Raw genomic sequence first — 17,966 nt, 5'->3', positions numbered from 1 at the left:
GGCCTCCCTACGGCCCCCTCCCTCGCCGGCCCCTCCCTCGCTGCCTCCTGACGCTGAGCCCGTTGGCTCCGGGCCGCGGCTGCCCCCACCCCCCACCCCCCAAGTCCCCGGCGGGCCGTTGGAGCTAACACCTGTAGGGGCTTGGGCTCTGCCCCATCGCCCCAAGGCTTCTCCTCTTCTTTTCCCGAAAGGAGCTTCGGGAGGAAACAGCGATGGAGGAGGCACCGGGATGAGGTAGTTAGATTGAAGGAGCGGGGGTTTGCTCCGCGATTGGGTGCGGGGAGGAGCAGGGTGGGGGTGTTCCCTTAGTGTTTGACTCTTAGCGGGCCAGACTGTGCGCGGGCTGGAGCCCCTGGAAGTTCACCAGACCCCCAGCCCCAGGCTCAGGCTCACCAACACCCCCACCCCCACTGAAATATTTTGCATGGCGACACTTGTAGCCATTCAGGAGAGGAGGCCAGTGCTCCCAGACGGGCTCAGCCCCCACGGCAGCGGCAGCAGCAGGCACTGCAGCGCTGCGCCCGCACACCACGCTGCCACCCAGTGGTTTTTGCTGACTTTTCATTTTATGCCAATTTGTGCGGTCCGAACCCTGCTTTTCTTCTGCGCCCCCTAAGCTGTGGGTTTTGACTTTGGGATCCAAGCGGAGAGCTGGATCGTGAACCATAGGCAGTATTTGGGAAATATCTTTAAGCTCTGGCCCATCTGCAGTTTCCTAATTTCTTCCTTTTATCTGCTCTTCAAACTCAAACACCCCTCCCCCCAAATTCAGGAATCCAGTGTGGCTCTTTTCTGACTTCATTCTATTTGCAAGTTCTGTCTACACTGTAAACAAGAGAAGAAATAAGGAGTTTTGAGGTCAAGGATGCAGTAAAGAGAACGGTCCTTGGACATCCCTACCTTCAAACAGACACAATTGTCTTACTATTTTACTTGATTTCTGAGGCCAAACAGAAGTCCCAAATAGTAGGACTGCTCTATCGTAGAGCTGCCACTACACTCCTACACTTTCTTTTACTGGACTCCTTCCTCCTCCTTTCCAGATCTTTTCAGAATTGAGATAAATGCAAAAACAAATGCACAGCTTATCCCCAAGACTCCATTCGGTTTTTTTCTTGCCTGACCTCCCAACAAGCTCAGATTCAGCAAGGCGGAAGCTCTTTCTGGATTCTTAGCCCATCAGAGCTGAATCACCTGAGCCTTCTGTAGATTCTCTTGCTTAACAGGGGCTGTTGCTGCTACCTCCCCCTTATCTCCTTCCCAATACTGAAATGTCTCTTGCTCCATCAGAATCATTATTGTGTTGCCTGTCTGCAAGGAAAGCTGGGGTGAAAGCTGGCTGCAGAAGCTGATGGATAGTTACAGGAGGATGATTTCAAAGGGCCTGAAATTCCCTGCATATTCCTTTGTGCTTTTAGCTTTCCCAAAAGAAAAGGACACTTCAGACTTGAATTCATAAGGGTTAAAAAAAAAAAAAAGCCTGGTCTGTCCCACTGGACCTTAAATGCCTTGACTGTTGAGAAGAGGTCTTGTTCACTACTATGTTCCCCATCTCCTGTCACAGATCTCGTCATATAGTCTAATGCTCAGTAGAAATTGTTGAAAATAATTGATGAATGACTGACATATCAACTTCTATTGATTCAGAAGGGAAGGAGATGTTTCCCGGCTCTGAATGTAGGCAATTGTTGGTTACATTTCAGGAGGGGAAGTAAACTCACCAAAAGAGGGGTCAGAAGTTTTGACCAGGATCAGATTCTTGAGGTGTGGATGCACAGTTAAAGAGGTCCTTGTTCATGCTGCCTGTTTGTGCCTTCTGTTGAGCACCCACCCCAAGGGCCCTTGTTTTTCTACTCTTGCTTCTTTCTTGTAATTGAAGCCAGAAAAGGCATGAAGAGGCTAAGAAGGACAAAGTTTGGATTCAGGAAAGGTATGGACCTGGAAAGAATGAGGGGATGATATTGAGAAAATGAGTAAGGCTTTCCCACTCTTTTTTCCTCCACTCGTCTTCTGAGAAAGCTCTCATCATTTGTTCATTCAAACACCATCCATAAGGTATTTTCAGGATGCTTGGAGAGTCACTAGTATGGCCACTCAGGTGGATATTAGATGAAAACAGACCCAGAGAAGACTTCAAGAATATATTATCATGGTGGGGGGGGACACTTATTATTACAAAATGCACATTCAAGTGTGTAAATGCATCTGCTCAGTTCCTAACCCCTATCTACCAACCACAGCTTCTGCTGACGGAGAATTAAACTCTATTCCATAAGCTCAAGGAGCTACTGGGCCCAAACAGACAGCCTGTTGATTCTACAGGTGTTAATAGATGCCTTTCTTGCTCCAAGCCCCATCTCTCTGATTATTTTGTATTAAATTTTTAACTGCAGCACAAAAACTTAAAATTTTACACATTAATGGGGCACCATGTGATGTTCATTCAAATCAGATAGATCTCCTCAAATATTTATAATTTCTTTACAATGAAAATATTCAAAATCCTTTCTTCTAACTTTTTACGTTTTTGAAATCTATAGTCACCCTACTGTGCAATACACACCAGAACTTCTTGCTTCTATTTAACTGTAGCTTAGTATCCATTGATGGGCCTCTCCTCAGTTGACTTTTATAATCCTGAAAAATGAGCTGTATGAGGGAACCAGACATATTTTTTTGTCTGTCCATTTTTATAGCCATAATTCATCCCCATGGATAAGAAAATAGATGGTATGTTATTGGTGACACTGGAGAAGGGGGCCTCTAATATTCTGTGATCTGTCTGCCTTTACACCATCTGCTTTGTTTTCTCTCCTTCACTAGGAGATCTCAAGTCTACAGGGTCAATTTAATCCAGAGCAGAAAATGAAGAAAGACCATTTTCAGCTGGGGTCTACCCAAAACATATTATCCAATCGGCTTATCAATGAAGCAGATAGTTTATATTTTTCTCTCATTCTATTTCCCAGGTGCTTAGTAACTCAGAGATGAGTGTGAAGAACACTCTCACATCCTCAAAGGGGAACTAGGCCAGAGTCCTATCCATCTCAGGAAGGAATGCTGAAAGACACATGGACTGCCAATCCCAGAGAAGCCCATTTTGCCTTCTCTTTCTTCTGCATTGCCATCTGAGACCAAGAGAATGACATTTTAGTGGAAGAATAAAGAACTCTCTTTTGACACCTATTTGCAAAATCCCTTTTCTCCTGTCTTGCTTTATTCCAAACAATTCTGCTATGAAACTTCTGGATCTCCTCCAGATTCAGAGTTTCAATGCTCTCTGTTTCACCTCTGAGCTTCCTTGAGGCTGGATAGTCTACTTTTCTTTGTTCCTATCCTCTGGACCTCCTTCCCTATATTGCACTGCCCACCACACTCTCCTTAACAATGTGCAGGAAGAATGCATTCTTAGCCCCTTCCTCCAATTCCACTCCCAAAGAGTTTTAGCCTGGCTGGCAGGAGGCATATATTTTAATCGTATGTCTGCCACTGATTGACTGTGTGACCTTGGATATGTCATTTCTCCTGTTGGGGGTCTCAGTTTTCCCATATTGAAAGTAATGCTTAGATACTATTGGTTGGCTTTAAAATTCTGTTCTGCAGCACCCTAAAAGTACATGAAGATGATATGTTTCCTTCCCAGTGGGAGGAGAACCATAGCACATCAGCTTTCATTTATTTTATATACTGTGGCTCACTGCATCATTTGTTTAAAAAAATGATCCCATTACTGAAAATAAAATGTTCAAAAACCTCTAGATGAGCTGTTTCTTAAAGTTCTTTTGGCTCCAGGAGTCTGTGATTATTTTTCATTTGCCCTGTTCCTCCTACCTCCTTATCTTTCTCTCTTTATACTCCCTATCCTTCCAGTTCCTTCCTACTTCCCCCCACCAAAACATAAAATCTATTTTAATTAGAAAAAAAGAAAAAACATAAAATCTAAATGGGATTCCAAAGAAAAACACAAAAGTCCCTTTGGTTCCATTCCTTGTGGTTCTCTTGAGAATCAGGTTTTAGCATCCTTTTCAAAGAGTTATGTGAGTTATCAGAGCATAGAACGCTGATCGTTCTCTGCCAATCTCCCTTGGCAGGCCACAGATGAGCTGTACGAAATGAAGGGGACCTGCTCTCAAGAGGCATCTCCTGGAGAGAGACAGAAACCCAAACAGATGTGACTGTGATGAGTAAAAACGAGAGTATTCAGACAGCCTAATCAGGAGCAGTTTCAATACCTTTGGAGAAGGAAGTAATTGGCTGTCTTTCTGAAACTCTGAAAATGAGAGGTTTTAAACACACTTCCTTTGAGGCTAAACATAATCAGAGCCACTTGCCAGTTTGTTCTCTATGTCCACTAACAGTTCATCAAAGCCTCTGAGTGTCCAGTTCCCAGGTCAAGGGCTGATGATGAGCTCAAACGGAGGCTGTAGGAGAAGGTTCAAGTGCATTGGAATGAAGTAATGCTGGAACCTCCTTATTCAGTGAGTAAGGCAGCAGGGGGAGTTTTAAAAGAAATAAGCAACAAGTAGCACCTTTTGTGGTCTATCCAATTATGTCCAAAAGCCCAGAGAAACAACCAGATAGAAATACAAATGAGGAGATTAGGGAAAACCCATTAGAATAGGTTTATGCCACTTAACTCCATGCAGGAAGAAAAATGAAATTTAAGGAATTTCTGTCAATGTCACACTGGATTTTCAATGACAAAAAAAGTGACAAATGTATCCTGTAACATGACCTGACATGTTTATTAGCTGCCAAGCAGTCTTTGGCAGTCAGATCATCTGGGGAAGTTCGACTTTAGAAACAATGGTGTCCAGAACCAATTTTTAATAAATTGATTGGCTCTCCAGATTTGCATTCAGAATGAAAAGCCACGGGACCCTAGGTTTGCATTGCACTGGAATGGTCTTCATTATGTCTTCCCTCTGACATCATTCTCTAAATACTTGTTAGAGAATTTACTGAAGCCACCTCTGATTTATATTTAAAATCAATCGAGAAAACAATGATTAGTTCTGATTCTTAAGAAGAAAAATCCTATAACCACAAAAAATTTCATTGTTCAGTCATAATTTATGAACATTAAAACATAAAACACCCTCATGGTTTTAATCATATCCATGAGTTTAGCTGTTCACCATTTTATTAGCCATGGCAGCTGCAACATTGAGAGTTCAAGACCTATGATTACCTGCTTGGCCATTTAATCAAGAAAACCTGAAGAGAAATAGCAGCTTTCCGGGGTGGAGGTTCCTCTCTTGATCATAAGGAGAGAACATAAGGAACTGAGCTTAAGCTGCAGTATGTGGAGATTTACATTCTGTAGGAGGAAAACATTCTTTTCAGTAGGGGTTGTTAAATACCATAATTGATTACTGATTTTATTTCTGTATATGCATTTAGGAATATAATAGAAACTAATCCATTAGGTGGGTATGTGGGTTGATTTCACTCAACTCTCAATCTGTCATAAAAACTACACTACATATATACCCATGACCCACAACCAAAACATGGTCACAAAGAAAGGGCAAAGGGGAAAATAAGAGACATGCCATTACGGAGAAAGCTTAATTGGGCATGGAGACAGCAAAAGCCTTTGTCCTTAGAAGATCATATTGGATGAACTTGGAGCACATAGGTCAAGGCAGTCACATTCACTTTCCAAATTTTCTCTCATTCAAATTGTGGAAAATACATTGTATAACAATATATTTATTCCTTACCAAATACGGTGCTTCTGTGGTGAGTGAACATCCAGAACCGACAAAAGCATCAGTTTCTCTAGATGAGTTTGATTCTGTTTTATTCAATAATATTTGAAGATCTCGGAAGAACAGTTTATATTTCTTGAACTGACTAGTGGCTAACAACATAAATGAGGTGTTTTGATGATGAACATTTATGGCAGACTACAAATGTGCAAGATTCAGAGGCAAAATATCTGTAACACTGGCTTCATTTCTTGCCTAGTGAACTAACTAATCTAAATGAAAAACTGGGGAAAAATGATGGAGGATTTGAAGCAAAAGCAGACAATACAATATTTCTGGATCTAAGATGTTTCAAACAATAAGGTTAATGGAAGCAGGCGATCTAAACTCAGGATTTAAGACAAGGAATGCAATATTTGCAAATGGCCTCATGTGCATTATTATTTAGCATATGGCGTAGGGCTCAAAAGAAACATAAAGAACACTGGATTGATTTCTTACTTGCCGATGGCACTGTTGTCGTCACTAATTTCCTATCAAGAGTTTTCAATTTTTAAAGAAGTAGAGAGTTAATGGGGAAAAACTTCAGTGCTCTCTTGGGGTTAAGAGTCTTAACACCTCTCTTTTAAGACATCTGACTAGGATTTGTGCAGGAGAACCTGCAGAATTTGGAGAAAATATTATTCTCCAGAATCTATGAGAGTCTGAAGGATGTGTACCATGACCCACCTGAGAACTGTGCATATGCCCTGGATGGTTTTTAAACTCTTCAATCTGCTTCAGATTTTTTCCAAAACTAGGATTTCAAGTAGTAATAACACTCAATTAATTCCATGGTTATAATTGGACAAGTAAATTGTTAAGTGTTAAAAGACTACTTCTTCTAATCAAACAACCTGTGAGGTACATACTATCATTATTGCCATTTTAGAGGCAAAGAAAATGAGGTTTAGAAAGACTAAGTGATATATCTGTGATTCCCTGGCAAGTACACAAGTGGCAGTGCCAGTATTTAAACTAAGGATCCTCAGCCAATACAATTTATGTGTACAAGGCCAGCCTGTTAAATACGACTTCTTTTCTCTTTGGCACAGTGTCTGGAATTGGGTTGCTGAAGAATGGTGCCTGGATAAGGCTATTTCTTGGCTGGGGTAACAGAAAAAGATGAGATATAGCGTGTTCTCAATTCAGTTCTGTTGTTTTCCTTTCTTTAACAAAAGGGAATTATGAAATAAGCAAGAATATAGATGATTTATACATTGTAATGAGTTAAAAGTTCATAACACTTTTAATAATAGCCTCTTACAGCAATACTTAAAAAGAACACATTGCTAATTTTCCTCACCAAAATCCAATGATTACAAATCACTGCTTACTGTTGTCTGGGGTTTCCTAGCTCAGGGAAATAGTTTGGCACTAGCATGTAGTCTGAACCAGGTAACCTGGGCCTTTGCAATGACATAGACCCAAAGGACACTTCTAGGCCTTTATCTTCATTTACTTAGCAGAGACAAGAAGTGGAAGCACTCTCCATTCTCTCAGTTCTTTTCATATAAGGAAAGCTGGCTTTCCACATTGTAAGCTTTTCTGTGCCATCTGCTTTCAGCTACAGGAAGCTTGAGTTCAGCCAAAAGAGAGAAAAATATTACACACAGTGTATTTACTTCCATGGTTGGAAGCCCATGACTATCCTTTTGCAATCAGGGGTTTTTCCAGTATCCATTATAATTTTCTCTCACTTTCCCCTTCTGACAGACAGCTAAAAGTACAATCAACTGATTGAACTTATTTTGTAACTTCTCTTGTAACCACTGACGGGCTCCAGCAATTTTAGAACCTGATTTCATAACAGAGGCTTGGATGCTCAGCTAAGGATCCCATTTTTGAGAAGATATGTGGAGCAAGGGAAGTTAAATACATTTGACCTGGGCTATTTGTTTGCTTGTTGATTCATTTGCTTATTCTTTCAAGATTTACCAGCAACTACCACCCAAGTACAGAGGTAAGACCTGAAGAATGCCTAGCTACGGTCTATTGAGCAGTGAGTTTATCCCAGGTACTCTTATATCCTTGTTTATTCATTTAATACTTACAACAATGTTATGAGCTTATCCCCACTTTACAGATGAAGAGGTTGAGGCAAAGAGAGGGTAATGAATGCGGTCAGGTAGGAAGTGGCAGAATCAGGATTCAAATGAATGTATTCTGACTTCAGATCCCATGTTCTTAAGACTATTCTACTGCTACTGTCTCTCTCTTCAGTGACTATCCTTGGCCTTAAGTGGAAGGAAAAGAAAAGTAAACAATAAAAACACAAATGTGATAAGCACAATGAGTAGCACCATATGTCCAAAGTGCTGGGAGACCCTGAAAGGAGGTACAGCTAACTGTGGGCAGGAGGGCAGGAACTGTGTTCACCTTCAGAAAGAAATATCCCACTAAAGATGACTTTTAGAGAATGAGAAGGAGCTAGGAAATTCAAATCTGGATCTAAAGTGACTCCTGGTACAGGATTATGACCAGTACATATTATTTCTTCTCAGATAAATGATGTTAGAAAACCTTGGATTTTTATGCCCTTTCACTTTGAATCCCCTGACAATAAGTTGTTCCAATATTGTAACCCTCTCTAGAAGTATGCTTCCTTGTGAAATGTTGATTACTGGTATGGTTAGGAAGCTTCCTGACCATATTGGGGATTGAGAAAAATCATTGGGCTATGTGGATATTCTGATGGACATTTGGGTTTTATCATTCCTTGCAAACTGATTGTCCTCCTTTCCCCACTGATCTCATTAAGCACACATTGTCAATGATGACATTCAAATATACAATTGCTATCAATTTACCACTGCCATCAGCAGAGATCTGGTTCAGTAAAAGTAATGCTTTTAGAAAGATGCCAATCAAAATTAAAATTACATTGACAGGTAAGTTGCAGTGAAGCCAGCCATTCCCCTCCAGAAATAACCTGAGTGAGCTTGAAGGCCAGAGATTTGCATATGAATATCATTAAATGACTTTTATCTTGATGATGATGAAGCTTTAAGTTAACAAGTGAATTAAAGATTATAGTAACATCACTGTTCAAGCCAGGCAATTCCTCTATGTAGATTTGAATATGCCTATTGGAGAGGAACAACTAGGATTTGGTTGATATTGAAATATATTGAAAACATGTTTAAAATCTCCTTATTCATTGCATTCCTCTTCCTGACTCTAAAATATAATATGTACTTTCTTTGCTAGAATATTGGTATCATTTGGACTAAAGGAAAAAAAAAACCACTTAACAGAATTGATAAGGGAAACAATGCCCTATTTCACTACATGAAGAAAAAATGTAGAGTATGTACATGCATGCATGCATGCATGCATTTATGTGTATGTACTACTCCAGGCAGGCCTCAGGAAATGCTGCAAAGCCAGTACCTTAGCCCAGATTCTCACTGTCTTTATGAGGCCCTATAGGAACCTACTCTTCCAGAAAAAAAAAAAAAAAAAAAAAACTTTAGGTTCCACGATTTCTTAATTATTCTCCTTCTTTAATATGGTCCCTTCCTGTATCACTGCCTTCCAGTGAGACAGCTTGTCCCTCAGATGCTCCCATCAGTGCCAGGTTAATGGGTACTAACATGCCTTTAGCACACTCCAACCCCCAAACTGGCTCACACTCACAGAGATTTTATGGAGTTAATATTAAACTATAAAAAAGCACCACTAATGGTGATATTTGAAATGACAGAATGGACTTCAGGGCAAGAGATACCTTCAAATAATCCTTCCATTCAAGGAAATTTCACCTTTATGTATATGCAAAAGAAAGGAAGTTTAGGAGGGAGGATGGAAGAGAGAATACAGGAAAGAGTGGGGTAAATAGGGATTGAAATCAAATTCCCTGCATGGGGCTGGGGCTGTAGCTCAGTGGCAGAGCTCTTGCCTAATGTGTGAGGCACTGGGTTTGATCCTCAGCACCACATATAAATGATTAAATAAAAATTAAGGTATTGTGTCCATCTACAACTAAAAATAAAAAAATGATTTTGTCAAAATTAACCCAAATACTATGTATAATTATAATGCTCTAGTAAAAAACTTAAAAAGTCCCCTGCCAGTTCAGTTCATGAGTATGTGTGTATGTAAGTGTACATATGAGGTTGCTGAGCTGTTTTTGCTACTGATGTGGCATAAATTAATATATTAGATGTGCACATCCTTCTTCTCCTTCATAGCCAAGGTTCTTGCAAAAAAATTTGACTGATAATCCCTACTGCCTTACTTTATATTCATCATTCATTCTGGTTTATTATATATTCCTGGCAGTTACTCTATGTAGATTTCGGTATTCCTACTGGAGAGATACAAGTAGGATTCCGCTGGTATTATAATATACTGAAAACCTTTATAAATCTCCCTACTCACTGAATTCCTCTTTGATTGTGGTCCTTCAATTGTTCAATTGTTTTTCTTCAATTCTGTAAATTTAGCCACCATCCCTTCAGTTATTGCATCTCTTTAAATCTCTCTATTCTTCTTCTGAAACTTCTATTAAGTGCATCTTCCTTCTTTACATCATGATTCCTACTTCTCCTCCTTCTCTTTCCTAGTTTCATCTCTTCATCTTTCTTTGCAAAACATAGACACTTGACTCATTCCCCTCTTTAGCTAGACTTAGTGTATTATTTGACTTTGCTTGATTTTATTGGTATATACTCATATTATATTGTATATTATGCACTATATTTTATATATAACATATTATAAAATCATATATACATATATTGTATACATAATTTATAATTTATCTTTGGTCATTATCAATATATCTGCTGTTTTTCACAATGTCCTTTGGCATACATTATGGATTCTACTCCTTCCTTTGTCCTATTGAACATTTTGAAGATACTTGTGTTAAAGTGTTTCATACTGCCTTATTTCTGGAATACCACTGTGAATTTTTGTCACTGTTGACTTACCCTGATGTGGTTTGTCTCCTTGCTTGTTCTGTAAATTAACCATGGGTTTATCTTTAGCAGAAGAGTTGTTTTCTGTAGAAGTCACATATGAAGCCAGGGTAGAAGAGGTATCTGTCTCTATAGTTTTGTGTTTGTTGTCTACCAGCATTTTTCACTTGTTCCAGATCAGTTTTTCTTTGAATTCCTCAGAATAGTTTAGAAATTCAGATGTGAGTTCAAATTTCTTATAATCTCAGCCAATTTACATTCTGTAACTGGGCCTTGGGTCCTGATTCATCATTAACTGGGCAGGTCTTGTTGGTTTCTGGTTTTATGCAAGAAACTTGGGACTCTGTCTTAGGGCTGTGGTTTCAATTTAAGTCCCACTTCTACTACTTTTGATGGCCATGTAGCATCCAATGGCTTCTTTGTTTCTTTTTAACTTATTTGACTTATCTTTCTCTACCTCTGTTTTCAGACCATTTTAATTCTTTAGGATTTTGTCCTTTAGTCTCTAATTTTCTCCCTTAATGTTTTCTTTCTAGGGATTTGCTCCATTCATTTCATGCATGCTGTTTTTTTTTTAAGTTGCTGAGAATAGAACCCAGGGCCTCACACATGCTAGGAAAGCGCTCTGCCACTGAGCTACAACCCCAGCCCTCAACAAATGTTCTTTTAGCATCTACTATGTGTTAGGTCAACATGTAAATATTTGGAAGTGAAAAAGGCAGTGGTGATCCCACTCTCACATGGAAATTACCTTCTAATGAAGAGGAAGATAATAACATAAATATGTAGTTATGAATGATGATGATTACTCTTAAACAGCATTCTAAGAGTAATGTAGAAGAAACAGAGATTAGAAAGTTGGGGAATACTTCTAAAAGAAGATAATATTTTGCCAACTCTTGAAATATGGTAGGGCCAAGCCACATGGACAGTGTAGAAAAGAATTACTATTTATACTGTTCACAACTTCAAAGTTCTCCATTTGCTGTCATTAGTTCAGATGGCTCCATATTATGTATAGTTTCACCCCAATGCCCCACAGGACCGAAAATTAAACAAATCCAAAGCTGAATTCATCTCAGCACACTGATGATTAACAGTGTCTCTTGCATCCTACTCCTGTCTAGATATCCCAGTTATGTCAACCAAGCCAGAAACTTGGGCACTCTCCCAAATGCTTACTTTTCCCCAACCCTGTATCCATGGGGTAACCTGGTACTGCAGTTCTACATCCTTAATATATCTCTGAAATTCCCGTTATAATACTTTACCCATTCCTATTTCATTTCTTTTTTTGACTGAATACATCATAGCCTCTTAATGGGTTTTTCTGCCTCCTCTCTGCCTGTGATCAAACTACTTGGCTCACTGTTATAATCCTAACCTACAAAATTGATCATGGTATGCCCTATTAACAAGTCTCCAGTGGCTCTTCATCACATACAAGCTCACTGTTATCTTCCCCCAGATTTTTTTGTCACACTTGCTTCCTGCCACTCTTTCTCTGACACACTGTATTTCAGACATATCAAAGTACTTCCTCTCCCCAAACATATCTCTCCTATCCTTTAACCACTCCAACTGCTATACCCTTGAAATTTTGATTCCATCCCATCCAGAAAAGTCTTCACAAGTGGTCACAGATATTATGTCCTCTAGGAAAATTTCTCAACTAATCCCATGTAAAGTCACTGTTTCCTCTTCTCTGTTCCATAACCCCCTTCATATAGAGTTGCTATTATGACAACTATTAATTTGTCTACTTGTCTATCATTCCCTACTAAGCCATAAGCTCTCTGAGACAGGGATACCACAACTCTGTGTCCCCATATCTAGACAGAGTGAGCTAAATAAATGATAGTTTCAGAAATAAATTAATTTTCTAACTCTCCCTTTGTCCCTTGGGAAAGAAGGCAGGAGGCAACTGAAGCAATGAAATGCAGGACGGGTCCATGTAGATGGAGTAGATTCATGTTCAATACATCAGAGCAAGTAGGATTTAGGCCATGTTTAAAGTACAAACAGATAGAAGGAGTGTTCTGGCATTGAACTATGAGCAAGGAACTAATACTAATACTAATAATCAAGTTAGTGGTTATATTGGTCCATATTTTACCAATATTCTGATATTAAAATATAAATTTGTAAATATACAACACTTTAAGGTTTGGTTAAGCCTGTTTAAACAGTTGTCTTATTTACTGTGCATGAGGACTAGTGAGGCAACCAGGGTAACTTTCAACTGGATCCATTGTACAAACTGGAGGTCATGGTTTACTTTGGAAAGCAGTATAGAGATTTCTCAAATGACTAGGAATGGACCCACTATATCACTCAGTTATCTCACTACTTTGAATTTTCCTCCAAAGAACTAAAATCAGTATATTATATTGATACAGGCACATCAATATTTATAGCAGCTCAATTTGCAATAGCCAAGTCATGGAACCAGCCCAGATGCCCCTCAATAAACAATTGGAAAAAATGTGGTATAAATACACAATGGAGTTTTACTCAGCTATGAAGAAGAATGAAATTATGTCATTGGTCGGTAAATAGATGGAACTGAAGAACATTATGCTGAGTGAAGTAAGCCAGACTCAGAAAGTCAAGGGTCAACTAGAGATAAATTAGGAATTAAAAAAGGGGGACAGATCTCATTAAAATAGAAGGGAGAACAGTGAAATAGAGGAAGAGAATAAGGGGGAAAAGATTAGAAAGGGGGAGAAATAGCAGAATTAAATTTACCAAACTATGTTATGTGCATGCATGTACATATCACGATAAATTCCACTTTTATGTATAAGTATATTGTACCAATTAAAAATAAAAAAGGTTCAATATGCTGATATTGATCGGAAAATATTAACATTATATTGTATTCACAATTACTACATAGTCTTTAAAATCATCATCCTTAACAGCTGCAAAATGTTTGAGCAAATGATTCATTCATTCTTTTAATAAATATTTGCCAAGCATAAAAAAAGGAGTAAAATGGTCATGGTTTATCTAACATTATACTACTCATTTATTAATCAGTGTGGGTCCTACCTCATTCCAAATAAGAAAAGCAGTGGCTTATAAAAAGATGTACAAGAAAGAAAAACTAAAACACAAAGAAAAGGACATTGGAATCAGGAGAGGAGGTCAGGAAGGTTGAAAAGTCAAAGCTTCTGATTCCTTGGGTCACTCTTTTTCAGGCCAAATAGGCTACCTCCAAAAGTTTGTTAGCCACTAAGTGATAATGGGCAGAAATTTTGTTGACATTCAAAAAAGAGTCAGTAAAAAATTTGGCCTCACAAAGCATGTAGCCCAAACAACTATGTTTTGAATAATCTCCCATCAAATGTGAGCACTGAATATTGAATCCAAACATCAATTACTGCAATTATCCTGCTTGGACTAGAAACATAACCAACAAAGGCAAGGTGAAATGAACTGAGACCACAAAGAAAATTGGTCCATGAGATGGCAGAGGCCTGGGTTTGTTTTTCAGAGCTACACATACATTATAAAAGAGGTGACTGTGTTCCTGTGGTAAACTAATTCACTTTTGATCACATAGCGTTTTAGAGATATCCATCTGCTCCCAGATTTTGATGAGAGTTTAAACAATAATGTGGCTTTACTTAGATCCTGTGCCTCAACAAGAATCACAGTTACCATTTTCCTAAGTGTTGCACTGAAATTGAAAATGATAATACCTATAAAACCTCTCCAGTGCTGACATTTCCAAGTCTCTTTTCTAGCACAAACAAAATTAGAAAATGGAAAATATAACCTTTCTTGCCCTGTAGTTTCTTCACAAGGTATAAAAATTGAAAGGAAATCTACATTTTAGAGTCATGACCAACTAGCAGGAATAATGATGATGATGATGATGATAAGAATGATCATCATAATAAAAGCAACTAACATTTTCCAAGTGTTGACACTGGGTCAAGAACTCTTCTAAATACACATGTTAGCTTATGCAAGTCTCCCAACAACTCTATAAAATAGGAACTCTTCCTATTCCCAGGTCATAGATGAGAAAGGTGAGGCACAGTGACACTAAAAATGTTGCCTAGGGGCTGGGGTGGTGGCTCAGTGGTAGAGTGCTTGCCTAGCATGTGGGAGGAACTGGGTTCAATTCTCAGTACCATATAGAAATTTTAAAAAAGGTCCATCAACAACTAAAAAATATTTAAAAAACATCAACAACAAAAACCTTGCCTAAGGTTACATAGCTAATGAATATTGGAACTAGGATACTAATGCAGACAATCCTGCTATACATTGCTATGCAAATAGTCTTAATTCATAGTTATTTGGTCAAATGAATGGATTATATATTTTATGGGTCAGTTCTAGCCTGTTCCTACTCCTTTCTGCTTGTTTTCTATTTATATCATTGTCAATTATCATTCTAGTAGTAGAGGCTCAGGGAAGGTAAGGATGCCACCGAGTTTTTAGAAAGTTGTATGAACTTCTTAAAGAAATGAGAATACTTTTCTTTTCTGGTTTTGTTTTCCTCTATGCTCATTGCAGTGATTTCTATCATCTCTTACAGTTTTGAAATCACTTCTTCACATGTATACTGCTAACCTCCTTGTTGCCATGGAAATTTAGATCAACACCATGAGCCAGGGCCTAATTTGCACATTCTGTTGATTAGCAGGGGTATTTGCTAATCCTTGCCAAACACTCCTATCCACTACCATGACTAATCTTACCAGTTGGCGATATATAGGATTCATGAATGTTAGGAACTGATCCTCTGAGGTTATTTAACACTTCAGTTCTGTTCAGTAACAGCTTAATTAAACCTCAAGGGAGAAAAGGTCGACAGAAAAAAATAAAATTTCATCTTTCAAGAAATTAGTTAGCAAGAAGAGAAAGAATTCACTGCTGTCAGGAAGAACAAAGAATAATGCAATGCAACACAAAGGGTCCAGTTCATGTGGGTATTCTAGAGTTGATCATCCTAATCAAAAGGTAACTATCATTTCTTAACAGTCTTTTCTGTAATTTTTGGTGTGCTAGGTGCTTCTATATGTGCTATGCCATTTAATTTTCACAACAATCCTATCAGGTAAGTTTAAAAAAAAAACAAGTTAAGGAAATGAAGATGTTGAGAGATTGAGTTATATGTCCAAAATGAAACACTGAATAAACAATACTATGTGGATGAAGCTAGGACCCCTCTGAGTGTGTTCAAATTCTTCCACACCACTGGGGTAGGACTCTATTTTGCAGCTTACTTTCCCTCTAATACCTTGATTCTCTGGAGTATAGAAATAAAACCAATCAAGAGAAGCTACAAAGGAACAGATTAGAATTCATTTTTAATGAATTCATTTTAACAATATGGACTGTCCAAAGTAGGTAGCACAGATTTGTGGGAGGTAATCAAATGCTGTCACTGAAAATATTCATAGAGGGGTTGAAGTAGGATACAAACCTGTGCCAATGCTTAGCCCATATTGTGGAAGGAATTCTTGAATTTAGTGGGTGATCCAATCACATTATCATGGATCAATCTGATATAGCCTCTACATAAAGACCACTGGAGAAATCTGTTGGCCATATAATGCTGTATGTATGTGGAAAAATGCTAAGCAAGAGAAAAGTATCCCTTGTTAGAGGATCAGTAACAGCTCAAAAGGGAGGAGTTAGTAAAGACTAGGCATAGGTTCTTAGAGGCTAGAGTTGGTCAGACTATAGTTTTAGCACAGAAGTCTCTTAAATATGGCTCTTACAAATTCAGGTCAAAATCTGTAAGGTAGGTAGGTTGCTAGAACAGTCAGTGGTCTTATCTTTATGACACATGAGCCATGATTAGTCACTGTTAAAATAGTCTGAGCTGAAAAAACAAAATATGAAAAACTGTCACAGACTAGAGGAGGCTAAGGAGACGTGACAACTAAATACAATGTCCAATCCTGGATTGAATCCTAGAACAGGATAAGGGCATTAGTGGAAAAGCTGATGAAATCCAAATAAAGTCTATGGCTTAGTTGATAGTAATGTACCAGTATTGGTTTCTTATTCTTTACAAGTGTACTCTAGTATGCAAGATGTAAATTCAGGGTAAAATGCATGAAACATACATGTACTATCATTACAATTTTTCTATAAATCTTAACTTATTCAAAAAATTAAAGGTTCATTAAAAATTTTTGAGGTTCATTTTTCTCACACATCATGGTTTGCTCCAATTGATCTATTTTGTGAATGATAGTTCAATATGTTTTACAAACTGATTTGTTTCATTTCGTATCATGAACTGAAAACCACTTCAGAGGCCATGTAGTGTAATGCAAACACAGTTTCTACATAAGTTGACTTATAAGGAAACAAGTAATGGGATAGATTATGGGGTTGGAAAAGATGTGTATAAAATGAGATCTAAATGTTGCATTCATTCATTTTTTTTTCCTGATTGTATAATATCCTGAGCTAAGGGGACCATTCTGAGTGTACAAATAATATTGCACCAACAGGAATTTAGGGATAAAATGGACAACTTTTGTCACCACTATCCCCGGTGTTACATGTGAAGAAGTTATATATACATGTGAAGAAATGATTTCAAAACTGTAAGGGATGGCAGAAATCATTGTAATGAGCATAGAGGAAAACAAAACATGAAAAGGAAAGCAACAAGCCAAGACTAGGGAAGCCTATGATATGACTATAACCAGAGACTACAACTCCCTGGGTCTAACGACCAGTGTAGAAAGTCAAAACAAGTTAAGAATGCTTCTAAAAAAAAAGAATAGCTTCTTCATGTCCCACTGAATTAGAAATTGTATCCTTATTTCTCTTAAGAAGTACCATGAGATTTTTCAGCATTAAGACTGCCAGCACCACACATTATGAATGTCAAGTCTTTATCTCTTCAAAAGAGCTAGCTGCAGAAGGTATTTATGACTTCAGTAGAGAAATGCCATTTAGGGCAAAAAGTATTGATAATACAATGGCTTCTGTCCTAGCTGGGGATATTTGGCATATGTTTCCACCAATACTTACTTTCATGTGGTCAGGAAGCTTGACATTCCTTCCTCCATACTCCCTGCAATAATAGTGATAGTATTGGTAATGGGCAAAGCCTTACCTTGCATTGGCAGAAGTAAGGCCTAGGCATTATAATAAGACAATTGGTGTGAGTTTTTATTATTTTTATTTTTTGATACCAGAGATTGAACCCAGAGATGTTTAACCACTGAACCACATCCCCAGCCCTTTATAATATTTTATTTAGAGACAAGTTATAACTAAATTGCTTAGGGCCTTGCTAAGT

General features: G+C 38.2%; 1 protein-coding gene across 1 annotated transcript in view; it reads right to left on the bottom strand.

Annotated features, from left to right (window-relative positions):
• Fgf13 (fibroblast growth factor 13) overlaps positions 1-17,966 on the bottom strand; it is a 228,902-nt gene that overhangs the window by 66,677 nt on the left and 144,259 nt on the right. The window lies entirely within an intron of this gene.

This window comes from Marmota marmota, unplaced genomic scaffold, assembly GCF_001458135.2.
Source record: "Marmota marmota marmota unplaced genomic scaffold, marMar, whole genome shotgun sequence".
NCBI lineage: Eukaryota > Metazoa > Chordata > Mammalia > Rodentia > Sciuridae > Marmota > Marmota marmota.
Note: the sequence above shows the minus strand (reverse complement) of the source record. Positions and strands in the feature narration are given on the sequence as shown.